The sequence below is a fragment of the Cydia strobilella genome, chromosome 4, assembly GCF_947568885.1.
Source record: "Cydia strobilella chromosome 4, ilCydStro3.1, whole genome shotgun sequence".
Taxonomy (NCBI): Eukaryota; Metazoa; Arthropoda; class Insecta; order Lepidoptera; family Tortricidae; genus Cydia; species Cydia strobilella.
Genome location: NC_086044.1, coordinates 8720293 through 8741293, shown reverse-complemented (window position 1 = coordinate 8741293; position 21001 = coordinate 8720293). Strand labels below are relative to the sequence as shown.

General features: G+C 35.4%; 1 protein-coding gene across 2 annotated transcripts in view; it reads left to right on the top strand.

Moving 5' to 3' along the window:
- LOC134740986 (protein muscleblind) overlaps positions 1-21001 on the top strand; it is a 496603-nt gene that overhangs the window by 233237 nt on the left and 242365 nt on the right. For both annotated transcript variants that reach the window (XM_063673685.1, XM_063673684.1), the window contains one exon: positions 1509-1554. The gene's annotated coding sequence lies outside the window, so the exon portion shown is untranslated. The remainder of the gene's footprint in view (positions 1-1508; positions 1555-21001) is intronic.

Below are 21001 nucleotides of genomic sequence, written 5' to 3'. Positions count from 1 at the left end.
ACGAAGCTGAATTAACCTAATGGATTTTGTTACTCAATGCAAATCGTTAAATTGATTTATATCCAATGAAATTAATTTATCAGTATTTCGTGGTAATTTAAGCTACGTTTCGCAGGAGGCGGCGAAATTATTACTGACGTATTCTACACCGTAACGTACCTACTTAATAGGGATGACAACACATGTTGAATTTTATAACATAATCTAGTAAAATAGATAGCAAATGAGCAATTTATCACAATAATATGGATATTGAAATAATATATGGATATAATACAAAAATACAGGACCTGAAAGTACAAAAATTTAAGTTTTTTTAAACTTCCAAAAAGGTAAAAAGTAAGGGTACCATATATATTCGATTCCTTACATTTAATCCAAAAAAAATGGTATAGCAACTATAATATACATAAATGCAACATTTCACCGGACAAAAACGCAATTTTCTCGTTTTGTCCATACTGCAAGATGGGCGTTGTATCGTTTTGTTAGAACCGTTTCGCGAGTGAAGTACGACTGTCGGACTTCGACTATCATTTCTGACATTCTGACTTTTGTATTATTTTCATACAATGGGTTCCATATAGACATTTGATCCTATAAACACATCTGATCGAATAGTGCCATTAATGAAAATTTGTCATCTAGCCTAATAGGCTAACTAAGCCTAACTCTTCATAAGCCCAAAATAAATTACGTTAATATCGTGGTGGTATTGCTGTTGCGATTAGAACGTTAAATCCCTCATTTATTTTATCAAGGCGACTGACACTGATGGAACTTGCAATAATTACGAGTACAGATGTAGTGCATAATTATTTTCCATCGTATTTTCACGGAAACGTACGAACGTGTCTTGCTATTTCAGTCAGTCTTGGTACAAAAAGTGCTAAGGTTGACAGAAGTAGCATGACAAATACGAACGTTCCCGAGAAAATACGATGGAAAACAATTATGCACTATATCTGTTACATACTCGCCCGCTTCACAGTAAAAGTGATTCATTTGTTAACAGATCAATTAGTTGTTATAATTTCTTGGAAAATTGTTTTCAAACAATTGGACATTTACTTTTATTAAGGAAATAAAATACGAAGTATCAAAAAAGTATAAGATTGCAAATTAGTAACATGTGTATGATGAATACATACATACAAACTCCTTAATTTGTTTTGTTTTTGTAGTTTATGACGTTATCGTCCTGCTAGTACTTATCAAATCGGCATACCGAAGCTAGTTTAACAATAGTTATTATTTATGTATGTGTTATTATTTATTTATATGCGAAATTTTATAATGATAATTTAATATAAATAATTTCATTAAAGATTTTATTTAAAATATTCAACATTACCGCAATGTACAAAATAATAAACAGTGCAAAATGCCTGACATGTTTTCAGACATACTTTTTCATGTGCATCTCTCTATCTATTAAAATAAGCACATAATAATAAGTACCTAACGTATTTTAGGATAACGACTTACCTACAAAATCCTTGTTTCAGGTTACGTTGCCGTGCTGTAGGTAGCCAGGAGATAATTTGCGAAGAGGTAAGAACCTTAAGCATCTATTTGTATTCACGGGCATGAGATCTCCTGCGAGGATCTCGGATAATTTGATTGTACTTAAAATCGTATATTCTAGATAAACAAATACTATCGATAGCGCTAACGAAACTAGTAGTCGGATAAATTTGCTGTTTACTTACAATATTTTATCCAGCGTTTCACTTTGTGGATAAACATGGCCACTTATTTTGTGTGTTTGTGAACTCGTCGGCGTTAAACTGGGGACAAATACTTAGTTATGTTGAGTTTCGTTATCTCATATAGTGGCGTTTAGTTACTAACTTTTAAACGAATGTAAATACGTATTTGCCAGTTTCCCTACTCACCATCTCGTTTTATGACCAAATAAAGGAAGACCACCAACGCTACTGCTACCACAATCGGTTAGGTAAATCTTGAAAGAAGTTAGTCGAAATGTCACTAATCATCAAATACGAAGAACATGCCATTAAGGCATTCTCGCTTTCCATCGAGCTGCCCGTCGTCTTCCTATTTTGTGCTGGAATAACCCTAATAACATGCCACAACTCATTCTGATTTATTCGTACTCGTTATAATTGTGCGCTTCGCTGCCGCTTTGGCCGGCTGTTGCAATTTTCATGCAACCGATCCACGAGAATGGATTCTTTCTGGCAATTTGCTCGTAATACCCCACTGTTATTGCAGGAGATAATTTAATTTTGAGATTGCCTCAACGTTAATGGAGCTTTTATTGTGACTAATTTTACTGTATCTTCGTCTCTAAGCAGTGTCTTTTAGATAAGTTTGGTGTCATTTGCTTTAATAGGATAGCAAGATGTAAAAAATTGGTTATAATTTCACATTAAAATGGAGTTTTAATTTTGGTGATCATTTACTATTTTTGGGTTAACAATGATTAGTTTAGTGTCATTTGCTTTAATAGGATAGCAAAATGTTACAAATTTGGTTATCATTTCACATTAAAATGGAGTTTTAATTTTGGCGATCATTTCCAATTTTTTTGGTAGTAAAAGTGGTATTTCACGTTCCCCTCCTCCTCCTTGCTTCGTTCTCCTCAGTGCTGAGGGTCGTGACCTCCTATGTGGAGCACAAGATTCCGGATGGCAGATTTCCAGGCATTTCGATCTCTTGCGACATTTTGTTTTTTGACGTTACATTTTACTATATCTGCAGCGGCATCATGGTCGCGTTTTTATCACCTGTCATGTCATGTGTCACTTTCGCACTTATATATTAGTAAGAACGTGACAGGCATGGTGACAAATGATAAAGAGCCGGCCATCTTAGCCCTTCGGTGATGAGTTAAATACCAGCCAAGTATAAATAATACAGGCTCTCTATTGGGATGTAAATCGTATGCCATGCAATATTTTGTCAAATGTTAGTTATGCCTAACGATACATTTGACTATACTTGGTAAAATGAAGCTTGACCAAATAATTATTTGTTAAACAATAACTTGCCAAAAACGAGTTTTGTTAACTGTGAAATTGCGAATTTGTTTTGCCAAATATTTTTTTGGGAAATACCTAATAATTTGGGTAAAATAGTTTGGGGTGTGATACTTTTTCAAAAGTTTGGCCCATTAGTAAACCGCAAAGACGTAATAAATATATTTTTATATAACTTTGTTACAATCACTATAAGTATTTACAAAGTATTTTTCTGGCAGAAATCCACTAGGTTTATAAATAATCATGTGTTTGAAGTCTAAATCGTCTATATCACTATGTATTCGTCTAGTTGCAGCCAGTCCACGGCGATATTATGTAAATTATGTTGATCCAGGTTATTCAGGTTAATATCATCACGGGCAATTTCCAGCCGTGTTAAACGGGTGACTGGCAAAGGACGTCCTGAAATAGTGCTCACATATTTATTGCTGCATGAATCACCGTGCGTTTACTTGTACCGATGTTTGTCATTTACATTTCAACATAGAACCATACACACATCACATACAAACATTCATGGAGTGCTTTTGCTCAAAAAAATCTTGCAGTGCCTAAAAGTGGTAACTGTATAATTTAAAAATAAAACATCGGAGAATTAAATATATTTAATGCTCTACAATAAAAATAATATAGCAGAACTTCATTGGAACAGATAGATCGTTATACAGGCTATCATAAAGATTCCACAGAATAACACGATCACATAAACTTATAAATAGCTAATCCATAAAAAAATACAGCGGAAATTTCACGAGAACAATCGTAAACGGCGACTCTGATTTTAACGCACCACATCTCCCCATTCCATGTGATTACGACTTCTCCTGCAATACAATCAATCGTCAACTTTTATTTGACTTATCTTTGAAATAAAAAACAAACAAAACAACGGCAGGGTTCCGCGGATTCCAGAAAGTTTGAAGGTGAGCCGACGACCGTCTTCCTAATAGAGAAGAAAAATACGTTAATGTACCCTCAGAACCTGAAGACAAATAAAGCGAGGCGGACACGGGCGAATAAAGGCAGGGAGGCACCGAGATAAATAACAATGATCCTGCGAAACGAGTCACCGCAGCGGGCGGGGCGGCCTTACCCTGTCACACTACTTACACTTTCTTGTTATTGCACTCGCTTACACGCATTTGACACTACCTATCTGAATTCTAGCTACAACTTATTTGACTTAATTTAGGTACAAGTAATATTTTATTACTAATTACTTTTACTATCAATACGATTATCAAGAACCCAAACACATGAACAAAATAGTACAGAGAGAGCGCGGTCAAGAGGACGAAATAAAACGATAGCTCAAATTAATTATTTATTTATGTTGTATAGCAGAAATAATTGCTTCATAAGTCAGAAACGAGCATGTGACACCCTTAATATAGCAACATCCATAGACTACGAAAACAGATTAGCGTTGCTTGTTAGTCTCCATAGGGTACAGTGGCCAACATCGAGAAAAAACTCTAAAAATTGAATTTAGCAAGGAGCAAGTACCAGGGCCTCATGAATTACGAGAAGGTGTCGTTGACCAAACCGCCGGGCCCCGCGGCTGCTCGCATATCTGAGCTGTATACTTTTGGTTTGTTCACCTATATGATTCTACTAGTTTAAAGTATTCTTTTTGTTGACTCGTAGAAAAAGTATTGTATACAATAGTGATATAATCAAGCGTTTCGATCTCGTACCCAAATAAGGCCACTCAGCAAGCTTCGTGGCCTTAACACGGTACTTGACTGAAAAGCTCTCCATTATATCACGATTGTATAAAATACTATTAGTTTTAAAATGCTGACGTTTATAATTTAATATTTTTGTTTATGTTTAAAAATATTTAATTGGAGTGAATTTAAAAGCCGTTTAAAATATTTTTACACAATTTTCAATCGTGGCTTAATGCCGGATGGGTCTATGCCTTCACTGCCTTTGATGTCTAACCTGTCAAATAACGACAATATGGCGGACGAATGTTTGAAATGTCACCGTATTTAAGAATTATTTTGCTTAAAATTTAGTTTTTTCTTCGCTAGTGTGATAAAAAACATTGTGTGTAACTACGGGGGTAAGAATATTGCAAATTCGGGTCTTTAATACCCTCGTTTCCAATATCTCACTTACCCCCCTTGTTGCACAATGTACTATTACACAATTATTTCACGATTGTACGTCATACAATAAACAAAATGAGGGTCGAATCTTTTCGTATTTAACATTTATTTCGCTTATACTTTGCTTTTTTCTTCACAAGTATAATGAAAAGTATTTTTCATCACACCAGCTGGCTGTCTTGATTGTTCAAAAACCGGGAAAGTTGCATTTTATCCACATCTGGCGCAAAATTTTGAGTTGTTTCCTTATGTTAGCTGGTAGAATTGAGTTTTAAATGATGATTTTTAATGATAAATATTTAATGACGTTCATTTGATTTGATTTTGTTTGATATTTTACAGTTAATATTTTCGTCGGATTGGTGTGGCAAAAATTTTGTGTTTCTCCAGAGGCAAAATTTGTTTAACCCTCGTGCTTTGAAACCCTTGCAGCGCTCAAGATTCCACTTTTCGAAACACTCGCTATGCTCGTGGTTAAATTTTGCGATCTTTCGCTGGCTCGGGTATCAATATTAGCATCACGAGAGGTTAAACAACAACTTTGCTCCCTTGTAAAACAAATAACTATAACATGGCCGGTGTTACGGTGTAATTTAAAAACACTTCTTAATTAATGATTATACGGATAAATTCTATATCTGGTTTAATTTATCGCCCGTATTGGATTTACACACTGTATATGTAGTTTTTAAAATTTTGAGATAAAACTGATTTCATTTGTCTGTATCGCCCAATAAGAGATAGCCAATTGTCGACCGATCGCCGACAAAATCGGAAGCGTCACTCAACAGAATATCGGGATAAAAACAGCACGGGACGGGAAATCGGATCAGTGCTAACGAGCACATTGCAATTAAAGTGCCGCGTGTCCCTCTGCCAGTATTTTGCATCTGCTGTTGTCTGTCTTTGTTGTGAAGTCCGAAAAGTGAATTGTTGTCATGATTTAATACACTTTTACTGTAGAAATATGGAAAAACTTTGAATAGTCAGTTTTATTTTTTATCGCGTTTTTTGTAGCAGTTACATACAATTAAGTTATTACAGTTGAATGAACACTTATAAACTGATAACTTGAAACTCCGACGCTCTATTTAACGTAAAGTGACTGCTTAGTTACAATAAAAATAAGTATTCGTTGTCTCACACAATTACCTCGATGTATCTTGTATACTAACTGCAGACGATCATTCGAGTTGGAAACCGCAATATCACTACTCTACTGATATTACATTCCCGTTCCCCCCGCCTGTCGCCACGAAGTCGCGGCCCTCACCCCCTCACCCTCCTTTCAACCCCATAGGGTAATGAGTGCGACCACAGTCGGTTTCGATATGACCTATAAAAATTTAGAACACAATAGCTTTGGCTGGTATAAGTATGTATATACTACATATTTCATGGCGCGTCAATAATATGTAATTATCTAAATAAACTCTCTCATATGTATGTGATGAGCGGTTTATAAGGAACTTAAACAAATTTTACAATGACCATACAAATTAAATACGTAGTCAATTAGTTTTCGCTTCGTTAGTTTGCGCATGTAACTCCTCTGGAGTTGCAGTCGTACATAGGCTACGGAGACTGCAGTGCTTAACATCAGGCAAGCCGTATGCTTGTTTGCCACCGACGTAGTATAAAAATTTTTAGATCACAAGCGTTTAAGTGAAATTTTACTCGTATAAGGGATTCGCAACGTAACCACCTTAACAAGCTTTAATGATTATGATTAATCTTTAAAAAAACTTATTCCAAAAAAGATTTTCAAGATGATCCCATTTTTGTCACACATAACAAAAACTTAAAACTAAATAATCTAAAATTTAAAAAAACTAAATTAACCTTAAAAAAACGACTTCGAAAAGGATAAAATTAAATGTTATCCCTATATACTATTTACTTTGAAAAAAATTCAAAACGGATTAGAAATGACGGAGTGCTGAGGTAACGTAGGTACATAATACAAAAATGCGGTCCAAATGATAACCGCCTTTTTTGAAGTCGGTTGAAAAAGAAATAAACATTTGACTAATAATAGTAGGGGGTTGCAAATTTTCTTTTATATCAATTTCCGAGGTTTTTCCCGAGGGTCTACAGTCTGGGGTTCTTCAAAAAAGGAGTGTACAAGTTTTTAAAAGGTCGGCAACGCGCATGTAATACCACCACGGTGACTGCTTACCATCAGGCGGGCCGTATGCTTGTCACTTGTTTCATGTTTGAGAAAAGCACTATACATACATCGGCGTAAAAAGGGGTTGTCAGCCTTATACCTATCCGGCCTCACTTACTTCCCAGCCTCTGTAGTAATGTACTATTAATTAAACCGATAAACGACCTTAGATGAATAATCTGGAAAAGGCAAACAATTCTACTGTAGGCAAAGTGGCAACAAAGTATGGAAAGTGTCTAGAACTTGGTTAGAAGTTAGAGCGAGCTAATGTCGGAATTCACTGAACGTTACTTCATCCCGGTAGCCAGTACTTTTTCTTGTCAATAAAGGTTTATATAACGGGCAGAGAACTAAGGCGAACCGATGCACACACAAGACACATTTTTTGTTTGTTTTTAAATCGATAGTCCTCGTGATTCTGAGCCTAAATAACCCAAAAGTTGATGGATGTTCGAAAAAGAATAAATGGTACACTTTTAAGTGAAAATGCCCTAATATAGTATGCGCCGGTCGTGAACTACGCAATAGTCTGGCGGAATCGGTCGAAAACAAATTCAATGCTGCAAGTCTACCGGATTGTTTCATAGTCGTAAACTTGCCCAGCTTCCTACATCCGTTGTTCCGTACGTTCAGTTTTAAACAAGCTATTTTCGGTACTCTTGTGCAGATATTTTCTAATGGCAACTTGCTTCAAAAAATGCAATAGGTATTTTGCTTTAGCTGTGATGCATGTAAACTTATCATTTTTCCCCTAGACCAGTGTGTCTGCAATGAGTTAAGTAAATGACAGTCGATAGCGAGAACGTTAAGGAAAATGTATGGAGTAATTGTACAGTGCCTCTACCGGTCACCTAAAGAACTAAAATTTCAACTGGTACCATGAGTCACAAACGTTTTCACGTGATTTTTCGTGTAGTTTTCTATACGTGCCTTACTTCACACCGGTTTGGGCCGCAGAGTGAGGAACCGATGTTACTATACGCGCCGTGTCCAAAATTACCGCCCTCTGCATCTGACCCTTGATCCAACCACCCAGCGACAGTCTCTCTAGGCGTTGGTTGAAAGTAATTGAAATTTACTTCGGCAGCTCATGGTAGAGACAAAGTTTAATACCCCTTTTGGACTTCATATATATATATTATGTGTATATTTTAAGATATTTGATTGGAGTTAACAGAGAAGCTCACAAGTGAATTCAGTGACCCAATTTCTGGAACGCCGAGAAGCGTAACAATATATCGTGAAATGCATTGAGATCACAACTCCGCCTGTATGGAATAGACGCGTGTAATATCTGTATCATCTCATCACAATAAGAATATCAATTTTAGGTGAAAAGAGAGAAACGGTGCGAAAAAGGTGTTAAAATTATAAAATATAAAATTGTTTCGGGTATGTAAAATATTAGGCATGAGAATATTGAATAATATAGTCAAGACCTCAAAAATACACCTATTAGTCACCTACTCTGAAAACTTAAATTACGAGTAGATAGGTATACAGTGGCAAAAAATGTATCATACTGCTATTTTTTGCAGGCATTCATTCGATTCGTGAAATTAGACTGTTTGTATGATAATGATTGTATCATATATAAGATAAGGTAAGATAATATAAGATAAGGGGGAAATATTGAATACTAATGCATATTCCTGTTTCATAGCATAGAGTAACATACTAGAGCGGTACTGTCATAGTAAATTTTGTAATCCCAGTAAATTCACTGCCATCTGTCGACACACTTTAAAACTAAAAATGAAGATTTATAAAAATACGATAGAATTTATTTAAATATAAATAAATGATTTTTTTATTTGCATTAATTATTTTTATGATTTTGACCCATGTTCTTTCACTGATATGCGTTAAAATTGTTAAATAACAAACGAAACCGTCAACGCCATCTATACGACTGTAGGCCAAAACTAGTAGCGCCCTCTGAACGAGAATCAAATTTTCTTGATTTTCGAGGCACGTTTTTTCCTTAGACTGTATCTATCTATTACGGAGTTATATCTATCTTTGTTCATAGTAACCAACAACACAAAATGATGAATAGCAAAGTTTTATTTTAAGTCATAACAGAACTAATACCCATAAGAACCTCCATTCATTGTGAAGCTCGATTGCAAAATAAGAAAGAAAGAAAGAAATCCATGGAAATAAGTTGTGTAGTCTCGCTTAGTTATTCGTTATTATACTCGTACTTCTTACCGGTTGAATTTTGATTTATGGCTTTAATTAGGGAAAGGTTGGCGACGACAGCCCGAGACATGTCGGAGTGGTTCACGGAGCCATCGTGCATTTGTTTAATTAATCTTAAGCTAAGACGGCGCTACTCTTTGGGTGCACTACACTTGGCCCAACTTTAAACTCGTTAAAAGTTGCTTTGAAACATTTGGCGCCAGATAAGCCGCAGTCAGAGTTTGGTTTCGAGATTGTTAACTAATCTACTGTTACAATTAAACTGCGTTTCATGTTTCATTTGTACAAGCTTTCTTTTGATTAATATCTGTTTTACAACTGTTTCACTCAAGTCCAAAAGTTAGAATTCGCACAGCCTTTCGATATTGCTGTTGTTCAAGTTAATAAGACAAAATGTAGCAGGTTTTCCATTTCCCGTTTCTGTAAATAGGATCCGCGGGCTATGACGCTCTCTACACAAAAGCAATAAAATTGTAAGGAGGGCTATTGAAGACACTCCAGGGCACCGTCGCATGTGTGCTGGCCACCAAAAGCATGCACATAACGGGCTGACAGTGAACAAGGCTCATTTCGCTTGCACGAGATGGCCGACAATGGCCCTTAACGCGTAATTACTCAAATAGATTGTCCATTCGAGTATTGTCTATATGCTTATGCGGCAATAGCCGAACCGTCATTAGATTAATAAATTATTTGGATGGCACTCGAATTTAATGGCCACCTGTCAAACTGAATCGCTCAAAATGTGTTGTGCAATACCTACCTATGTAGTGTTAAAACATGTATCTGGGCATTTTTACTTAAAAGTATACCATTTTTTTTTTTCGAAAATCCATCAACTTTTGGGTTATTTCTACTCTGAATCACAAGGACTTACGATTTAAAAAGAAAAAATATGTCCCCAAGAAAATGTCAGTTTTGTAACGCATTTTCAGTAAATTTTGTAACTACTGTAAATTCACTGCCATCTATCGACTTACTTTAAACCTAAAAATGAAGATTTATAAAAATACGTTAAAATGTATTTAAATATAAATAAATGATTTTTTTATTTGCATTAATTATGTTTATATGATTTTGGCCCATGTTCTTTCACTGATATGCGTTAAAATTATAAATAACGAACTAAACCGTCAGCGCCCTCTATACGAGAGTAGGCCAAAACTAGTGGCGCCATCTGATCGAGAATCAAATTTTTGTGATTTTCGAGGCACGTTTTTCCGTAGACTGTATCCATCTATTACGGAATTATATCTATGTTTGGTCTAAATAACCCAAAATTTAATGAATATTCAGATAAAGTAAATGGTACCATTTTTTCTGAATACCCATCTACAGGTAGACAAAATATAGTCCTAAACGTCAATGCCAAATGCCTTTTAATGCACTGCAGGGGGCCTAGCCATGATGTCAATCGTTTGCAGAAAACGAAACGAAACGCTTTCATTTCTATAGGTACATTATTTTCGTCTCAGCGTTTCGTTTTGTTTTCTGCCACCGATTGTCATCTTGGCTAGGCTCCCCTGGTACAATAGCACGGAGGTTAATGCTTTATTTGTATATGCCTAACCTAACCCACTCTCAAAAGATGGCTCGACATGTTGTAGGTATAATTTGAGAAGACAGAATAAAAATATCTTATTTCCAACATAATTATGTTCAATTAATTGAAACAAACAACACTAAAGTACTTATCACGTAAATAAAGTGTCACAAAAATGGTCCACTTTGACAAGTTCATAATTAAATTATAAACAGCTGAAGTCCAGTTTCTCCGGTCTGTCAGACGGCATTTATCAGGGGTTTTGATCAACACGTCCTCGCTTGGCAATATAATTACAGTTAACAGCAGGACGGCGACGTTATCGCTCGTATAAATTAGGCCGATTTACATTTAGGCAGCGCGACATAGCGGCCATTATCGTGAATGATGCAGGATGGCTCCTGGCCTTGGGTAAAGCCTAGTCGGCAACCTAAGGTGGAATAGGATTGGCATCTGATTTATTCAGGGTAACGCTATAGCTATCTATATAGCGCTGGTGGCCTAGCGGTAAGAGCGTGCGACTTTCAATCCGGAGGTCGCGGGTTCAAACCCCCGGCTCGTACCAATGAGTTTTTCGGAACTTATGTACGAAATATCATTTGATATTTATACCAGTCGCTTTTCGGTGAAGGGAAACATCGTGAGGAAACCGGACTAATCCCAACAAAGGCCTAGTTTCCCCCTCTGGGTTGGAAGGTCAGATGGCAATCGCTTTCGTAAAAACTAGTGCCTACGTCAATTCTTAGGATTAGTTGTCAAGCGGACCCCAGGCTCCCATGAGCCGTGGCAAAATGCCGGGATAACGCGAGGAAGATGATGAACGCTATAGCTATCTATGGTTCAAGTACCCATACACCCTACGGAGATAATACTCAACAGTACATCCATACTAGCCCATACTAACAGTGCGTATCTTACTTACTAGGAACCAAAACGCAAACGTTTTCTTTTAACGCAAATATAAATCACCTGAAAATAAAATGTGTAGTAATGTACCTGGTGTGTAAATGTACTTATATAGAAACGAAACTAACTAAATAGAAGACGTTTGGGCTTTGTGTGTTTTATATTTAGATAAATGACACTTTAATGATATATCGGTTAACACCACGTCTCGTCACAAGATATCGTCAATCGAATTAGTCTTTATTACCTGTGCGTTCAAATTATATCATTCACGCGCTTATAAATTAAATCCATATTCAAGCAAAACCACTGCAAATTGGTCTTAATTTAAGCGAAACGTATCGCCTTAATGCTAAGCATATAAGCTATCTCACTTTATTACTGTACGAAGGGTTGGGAATAACACCGCTCGCTCCCGATGTAGGGGTTGTTGCCACAATAATTTCTCCCACATAATATTATTTATTACACAGACTTGGAGACAATCCCCTGTGATACAACATGACACAGACATAGATTCTAACCTAAGCCCAAAATGTAATAAAGCTGAAACTGATATGAGTAAACTGTATTCGGCACATAAGCTGGCCTGATTTATCCCACCTACAGGAGCAGATATAGTGAGGCACGACGAAAGTGATAATACTTCATCGTCGACTTATACAAAAACGATATATTTTCCAAGTAAACCATGCTTGATCAAGGTCATGCCTTTGAGTTCGACTAATAAGGACTACCAGAGACAGATTATTGTACTTATATAGCGTATTAACAGTGAACCTGCGTTAGTCAGTTTTATCATGTAATAAAGTCGAAATTTGAATATTTAAAAACAAGACGATAGATCGCATCTTTATCCTGTGACAAATTGCGAATCAAACAAATAACTATGTCTCACCAATTGCCTGCGTTATTGGCATCATGTTCTCGTTTGGCAAGATTTCATTTTTTCGCCGCAACACAGTCCCAACGTCTTCAAAGCTTAGACACTATTAGATTCATTATTGAGGATATCGATGAAAATCTTCAAGATCCAATCTCTTGGGGATCGCTGGCGGCGCGCGTATTCTTGTAATTTCTGAGGCATAATTTTATTTATTAGAGTGTGCCCTCGCTGGAGCAGCGAGAACACCCCATTTGCCGCTTCATTGACTTACAACGCCACTCCATAACACTTCGCACATATTTCTGTAGCGCTCTCTTGCCGATATTAGATCCTTCGCACCTCATTATATTGTGAATGACATTTAATAAAACATTATGGGTACGCAGCGCAAGCGATTTTCGATAACAAAAGCTATCTTAAAAACTCGGTTTTTGGGGCATCTTGATCATTTTTATAAACTTAGCTATATCATATGTTTTAACATCTCTAAATCTCTTTGCGTCATTATAATAAAAAATTGATATAGGTAATTTCACTTTGTGATAAAACATAAATGTAATAAAAAATAATTAATAACTATTTAGTCAAATCTCAAGTAGTTATCCATTTAAACCAGGCTCAAATTAAAGCTTTAAAAACGTTATAATAATAAAATTAATCTCCTTCGGGTAACGATTAACAGATATACGGCCTCAGTAACTAAAAGTGCGATATATTATAACTGTAAAACAAAGTAAATACGCCGAAACAAAGGGAAGCCCATCTCGATAAACCACACAATTAGTTTTAGCCCATCCACCACCACATTTGTATCAAACAAATTATTTAAATTCTGGTAGCAATACATAGGTAATGTCAATATTGCCGGTTCAATAGTTTACGGTTTACCTTGTGATGTGACACGAACGCAAATTACACGGTCCGACGCGCAACGCCCGCTTTTTAACCTGCGTCGGGATCGTACGCCGATATCAAATTGGCATATAATTATGGGACCCACTATTTATTTAGTTTTCTTTTTGTAAACACAACTAGTTACCCGAAGCATGTAGGTATCACGGTTGTGCACCGAATGTCCCTTCAAGCCTCTACAGAGATACGCCCCTATAATTTAATCAAAGTTAAAAAATATCAGTAGCGGGGCGTACATAGAATTCGATTGCTACCGACTGGCCTAATATGAGAAAGTTGTACCCTATCCTTCAGTAATCACAGAAAAAGCAGGCCAAATTAGCTACGGCTTAGATAACGACAGGTTTGGTGAAGGCAACGTCACAGTCTTATATTATTCACAAAAATAATGTAAGGATGGAAAATTTATGCTTATTTAAATAAGGATGGCGCGCCTAAGTGACTGGCAGTTGCTTTCATTATTAACTTAGAGCCTACGCCAATTCATGAGAAGCCAGGATTCTCCATCCAGAACACTGCTCAGATAAAAAAACCGGCCAAGTGCGAGTCGGACTCGCGCACGAAGGGTTCCGTACCATTACGGAAAAAAACAGCAAAAAAAAATCACGTTTGTTGTATGGGAGCCCCATGTAAATATTTATATTATTCTGTTTTTAGTATTTGTTGTTATAGCGGCAACAGAAATACATCATCTCTAAAAATTTCAACTGTCTAGCTATCACGGTTCATGAGATACAGCCTGGTGACAGACAGACAGACGGACCGACGGACGGACAGACGGACAGCGGAGTCTTAGTAATAGGGTCCTCTCTGGGTACGGAACCCTAAAATAAGAACAAGGGACTTATTGAGTAACAAAAAGGCAATACCAATTTAATATTAATATCGCTATCGTACATAAAGGTGTGCCAAAGGCTGTGCTTTAGAGCTAGCGAGTATCAAACCCATATTCTAAATAAAATAAAAAGACACTGGAAAAAATAAACGATTACTTCCACTTCACCAGTTCAAGAAAATGTAGATATAAAGACTCAAATATTCCACCTCATAAAACATTATGCAGTCAGTTGCATTTTAACTTGGTAACCAGCGCCAGTTTAGTGCAAATGAGATATTCATTTTTATTCCTACCTCCTTCTGGAAACCATGACTATAATTTTATTTTAAATTCTATAATTTTTGACATCTATTTCTGTAACTGATGGATGAAAATTAACTGACCAAGACGAGTTTAAACTAATTTTACTTTTTCGATCCTTACTCTGTTGTATTAAAGCAATATTTATGAAACTTATCATCATGTATCATCTTCTATCATAATAGAACATTTCATAACCATTTACCACCCAGAACAGAAATATCATAGTGTACTTAGAACTATTTAAAAACATTTTTTTTGTGCATCAATCCAGTCTGTTTCAACTCTCCTATACCAAGGTATCTTGAAATTGGTACTGAGGTAAATTGACGCACATCTATAATTTATGGATGTAAACAAAAAATAGCAAACTATACAGTGTCAATGAAACATTTTTACTGGTAACTGCAGCTCAATTTATAATTTTATTTTTTAATTTCTTCTTTTAGCAGTTTATAATAAAAAAATAAATATAGATTGCCACAGCGGCACCTGAAAATAACATTAAGCAGTAATTTTGTCCAGTACACACACGCTTTCATAATGCTTATGCAAAAGTGCAGGACATTGATGTACGTAACAGCTATTAATCTGCCTGTGCATTCGTAAATATATAATATTTTTCAATAAGCTTTGAATAAACATTACTATTATGGTTTCCATTACTGAGTCATTTGATCTATATGTGTGAAATTTATTAGAATAAACAAAATATTTATATGGATCTAGACGAACTGATTTTCATCGGGGCTGGCAGTATTGGATATGTATTGGTTTGGAAACAACCAAGTACTTGTGAATTATAAGCAAATTTTTTATGTGTGTAACTTTAATTGATGGTACGGTTTAAACCACTCGTCGGCTAAATCGAACCGATGACAAAATACATTTTGGCTAACTTAATTTAATCCCAAATTTCTCATCTTCCTATTTACTAGAACTTTTATAGTTATATTCAAACACAATTGTAACTGCCTTCATAATCAAAATACGAGTATCGACGTTTAAGACGAAAGTGGAGGACTCGTGCGATCGCCTTTTAATACAAACGTAGTCCTCATTTTCCTCTCTGGATACTTCCATTATTAAAAATATTTTGACACAATTTGTTGTATATCAGTCACAGCTATTCCTCTACGTTTGATTATTTAAACGGGCAACTACGTTACTCTACACAGAGGATTATCCGACATGTTCATGGCCAATTTTTTTTAATATGAGGCGAAAGCGGCTCATATAGTGTTGTGGATTTAAGCTTTGAGGCGTAAACTACAAGACTTGAGTCGCGACTGCTGAGCGTTGAAGCCTCGAACCTTAAAGCCTCGGAACCTTAACGACTCGAACTAAGAGTTCGTGTTGCTGCTTACGAGCAAAGAAACCTCGAGTCTTTTGGCCTCAAGCTTTAAAGCCTCCTAAGCTTTGAAGGTTTAAGTCTGTAAGGTTTTTAGCAGTAAAGGCTTGGAGCAAAAAGTAAAAGCTTTTAACAAATAAGATCAACCTATGCTATAGGGTAGGGTGAAATTTAATACGTTTCTGTGAAATAGGGAAAACAGAAAAAGATAATTATGACTTATCGCGTTTTTAGAGTTCCGTATAGTCAACTAGGAACCCTTATAGTTTCGCCATGTCTGTCCGTTCGTCTGTCTGTCAGTCCGCGGGTTGGCTCAGTGACTAGTACTAGAAAGTTGAAACTTGGTATGAATAGGTATGTGTTGTGAAATGTGAACAAACAAAGAGTGCTCGAGCAAAAACAAAAAAACCTTTTTTTAAATACTTTTATTTTTATTTCTTATTACTCACTCATATATGACGGAACGCAACGGGAAAATTTTAAAATATAGTTTCATAGAAAATGGAATCACGGTTCTAAATGGTCCAACCTGTAGGTATACGTTGCAGGCAGTAAATGCGTTAACTGATGTTAAGTTACTCTTCCGATATAGATAGGTATATTATAATATTCGTAAATTCTCTACACAAAAATAATTTCTGCAAAGAGAGCTCAACGTATGAGCTCTAAGCTTGACACAAGCTTTTAAGGTTCGGGGGCTTGAGCTTAAGTTAAAAAGCTAGAGTTCCCTATGAGGCCCGAGTCTTAAAGACTTCATTTTGACAAGTCATAAAAAGTTTGAGTCGTTAAGGTTCTAAACAGCTTTGTAAGCAAACCTTTAACGCTCTAGCTTTCAAAGCTTGAGCCTTAAAGGTTCGCGAGTCGTTAAGGTTCAAAAGTCTTAAAGACTAGTCTTTTAACAACACTAGGCTCATAGTAATGATAGTTGTTATGTCGTATCTAATTTCAGGCGTAGTGAGCGCCTAAATCTCGACTTTTTATTTGTTTTTCGTCTTGAAGTAGGCAGAGGATCGACCACAGGGGACTGATTGAGTTTATTTGTCGGATCCTTCGTCACTCTTGTGCCATCTTTACCGTTCTTCCATTTCGTACAATATGACTCAGAAATGAATGCAAACCTAAAAGTCATAAGATGTAATTTGGTCAAATCGGGAAATAATATGATTATTAATATTTATTAATGTTTTGCTTCTCTGTTTGGCCTAAAGGTTGACTGGTACCGTGAAATGGGGTAAATTTGGATCCTGGGTTGACTTTGATAAAAACTTTACTAATTCATGATCAAACTCGAATATTGCGCTTTCTTTGGAATCTTTTTACGGTTGGCAAGTCACTGTCAGTTTGTGATTTGTGTCTGTGGGATCAAGCACGTCGATCGATGGAAAAAAATTAAAATATGTAAGTATTCCTTTTGTGTACTTTTAATAGCCTGTATAACTTCTAATGTACAATGTTCTATATAGTAAATGCATAAATTTTATGGAATTCATCATCATCATCATCATTTTTATTCAAGAGCAATATTACATTGTGTTTGAAATCTTAAAACTAGGCACATGCACAAAAAAAATTACAAAAACAAACATCATAGCCACCAATAAAATATTAATAAGACGTAATCAAAAAAAGTAGAAATTTCCAAAATAAACATGAATTAATCAATTATAAATAATAAAGAAATATGTCAACAATTAAAAAGTAAAAATTAAATTAAAAATTTAAGTAAAAATTTAAGTAAAAATTTAAGTAAAAATTTAATTAAAAGATATTATTGAGAGAAAAAAAATTGAAAATATATATACATACAAATTAACTAATTTAAGTAGGTATGTAATATTATTATTAATTCCCTATGTCACACTGAAAAAATTCTTCAAGAGTATACAATCATTTCTGAAGTAAGAACGCACGTAGCTTAACTTTAAATGTTTCGGGGTCACAAATAGATTTGAGTTCAACTGGTAATTTATTAAAAACTTTAACAGCTTGGTAGCAAGCACAGTATTCTGCTAATTTAATATTGGGAGTATAAGGGCGGTTTAGGTTCTTTGTCCTTGTTGCTAATCTACGCATCCTAGCATCCTCTGTATCACTCGTTTTCAGAGATTTGACTAAATCCGTACAAAGTAAGAATTTCTAGTTTTTTAAAATAATCTTTACATGAGACCCACTGAGGTTCCCGCACCATTATTCTAAGTGCTCTTTTTTGAAGTATAAAAGCCTTTTTTATATTATAATCGTAAGTAGCTCCCCAGAATTTTATACTATATCTTAGTTTTGAATCAACCAAGGCATAATATACTGCCTTTAATTGGTATATTCCGATGAGTTCTCTTAGGATCCTTAAAGCGTAGCAGGCGGAACTAATTGATTTATCTATTTGCTCCAGTTCCTGTTTCCAGTTAAGAAATTGATCAATTTGACAACTTCAACAGAACACAAGACCTCATTATCAAAAACGAATTCAAGTTTATTGTGGTTCTTGCGATCACTCTTAAACGACAAGATGCTTGTTTTATCTGTATTAAGTTTTAAATTATTTTCTTTAAACCATGCATGGAAAACCGTTAGAGCTGCACTTATTTTATTTTTTAGGTCATCTTCGTTTTTAGCACTAATAATTGCGTTCGTGTTCATTCATTGAATTAGGCATGTATCGGCCTATAGCATCGATTCTTGTTGCAAATCATAATCATGGTGGCCATTTGTATTTTTTCGGTTTTTGTGGCATGGCGTGTCATTGATCGCCTATAAGGGTTTACTTTGATTACTGATCAATTGCATTATTTAGATATTGCAGGCTTCTTAACAGATTTTTGTATTATTGTTTTAGAATAATGCCTGAGCATATCGGAACTACTGAAAAAGTTATAAACCGGGCTGTGACAGAAGTAGTCGAAGGCAGGCTTTCGATACGCCAAGTATCCGAACATCATCGTATTGTTAATTAGATATTGTTAGTAAATTTTGATAGGTTTTAATTGTTCAATTATGCTTCTTACCTTAAATAAGTAAAATATGAGACTGTTTAGCAATAAAGAAGATATTTCCTATCCTTGTTTCTCTGTGTCAAAATAACCCCAAATGCAAAAAAATCCTTATAAATCCTAAACCTGCGAACGGATATTTTTATGTTTTGAAGTTTTACTCCCTATCGAATTACTATCGATTTCCGTGGGGAAAAAGGGGGTGGGGGGGTGTCAATGTAACCCCAAATTAAGTTTAAAGTTGATCATCACTTATTTTTTTTACAAGATACATTAATAATAATTTAAAAAAAAGTGAAATCGATAGTGTAGCATTGTCATTTATTTTTAGGTTTCATATTCGGGGAGATAAATACATATTATTAATTTTGAAATTGATCAAAGTAACCCCATTCCACGGTAGAGAATGCCATGTAGCATTAAGCCCGCCTTTTGTCACTGTATATTTCTTACTGTGCAATAAAGTTTAAATAAATAAATAAATGTAATTAAGAAAATATGTGTATAGTTAAAAATATATATACACACACAGTAACAAATAAACATGTAAACTATGTAACAAAAACCTTATGAATCTATTTTAACCCAGTTATATAGTCATTATTATTTATTTGTAATGTAAGTAGTATATACGAGCCTACATGTTCCCATTGTAATCCATGTGCAAATCTCTGAAACTTTCCGTTAACTAATCACCGATAAACATTATAATTGAATAATAAATAAGTCTGGCGCCCACCAAAAGGTCCTAACTTCTCCGTTTTCCACCAACATTCTGTGCGGTCTGACGGATTTTGATTTATCATTTTAATTTGGAGCGCGACGACAGCGCGAGGTGAGCCTCGGGCCCCGCGGGATCCCGACCCTAGCCTTAAATTCCTTCTATTAAATACAATTATTCGGTGTTATCCTAACACCTTTATATTTGTATTTGCTTTAAATATGGTTCATTGTAACGCTGTTAAAACAATCATTTTCCTTATCTCGAACCTTTCATGTCTGATATTTTTTGGATTACCGGCCTAAATAAATATTTAAAAAAAACTTGTCAAGTTGTTTCTACGTCCTAATTAGGTATATAAACCTAAATTTATGCAATTTATCCAAAACTTTTTTATTTATTTAGATAATACAGTCGAAGGCAAAAATACGGATCCAGACAAAAATATATGAACAAATTTATTGACTAAGTTGTAAGAGCGTACACATATTTTTGAATCTTTAGGAATGTATATATATTTATGCCTTTGATTATAAATCGATTCAACGGAAATTTTCCGAATGCTTTTTCACGTTTACTAGAACTACGCGCTATTCGAATAGGTCTGCTAATACGGTATACTAGAGTGCGTACAGTTGTGTGACGTCACGCGACGTCTCTCCCCTCGCCCTCGGCGTGCCGCCACGCCGCCCGCCTTCATTTGTTTTCTGGTGTCACTTCTTATCTCGTCTCGCAATTATTACAATTTGTCCGCCCCTCCCCTTATCTTTGTGTTTGCCACTTCAGCATAAAGCCAGCCGACTTCAGCAGATTCGCAAGATCATATTGAAGGCAATCTCGTTGTTTTTTCGTTGGGTGTTTTCAAAAGTTTAAGAGGGACTTGAGTAAACTAGAGTTGACATACATTTGCTAGTAAAAGATTTTGTTGCTTTTGTTTTTTAAATTGAACTTTTTGTAAACATAAGCTTATTGGACCAGGATATCTAGAACTTTGCCATTTACATTTTAATTAGCTCCATGCATGATTTTTTCAAATCACAATTTATATCGTTTGAGC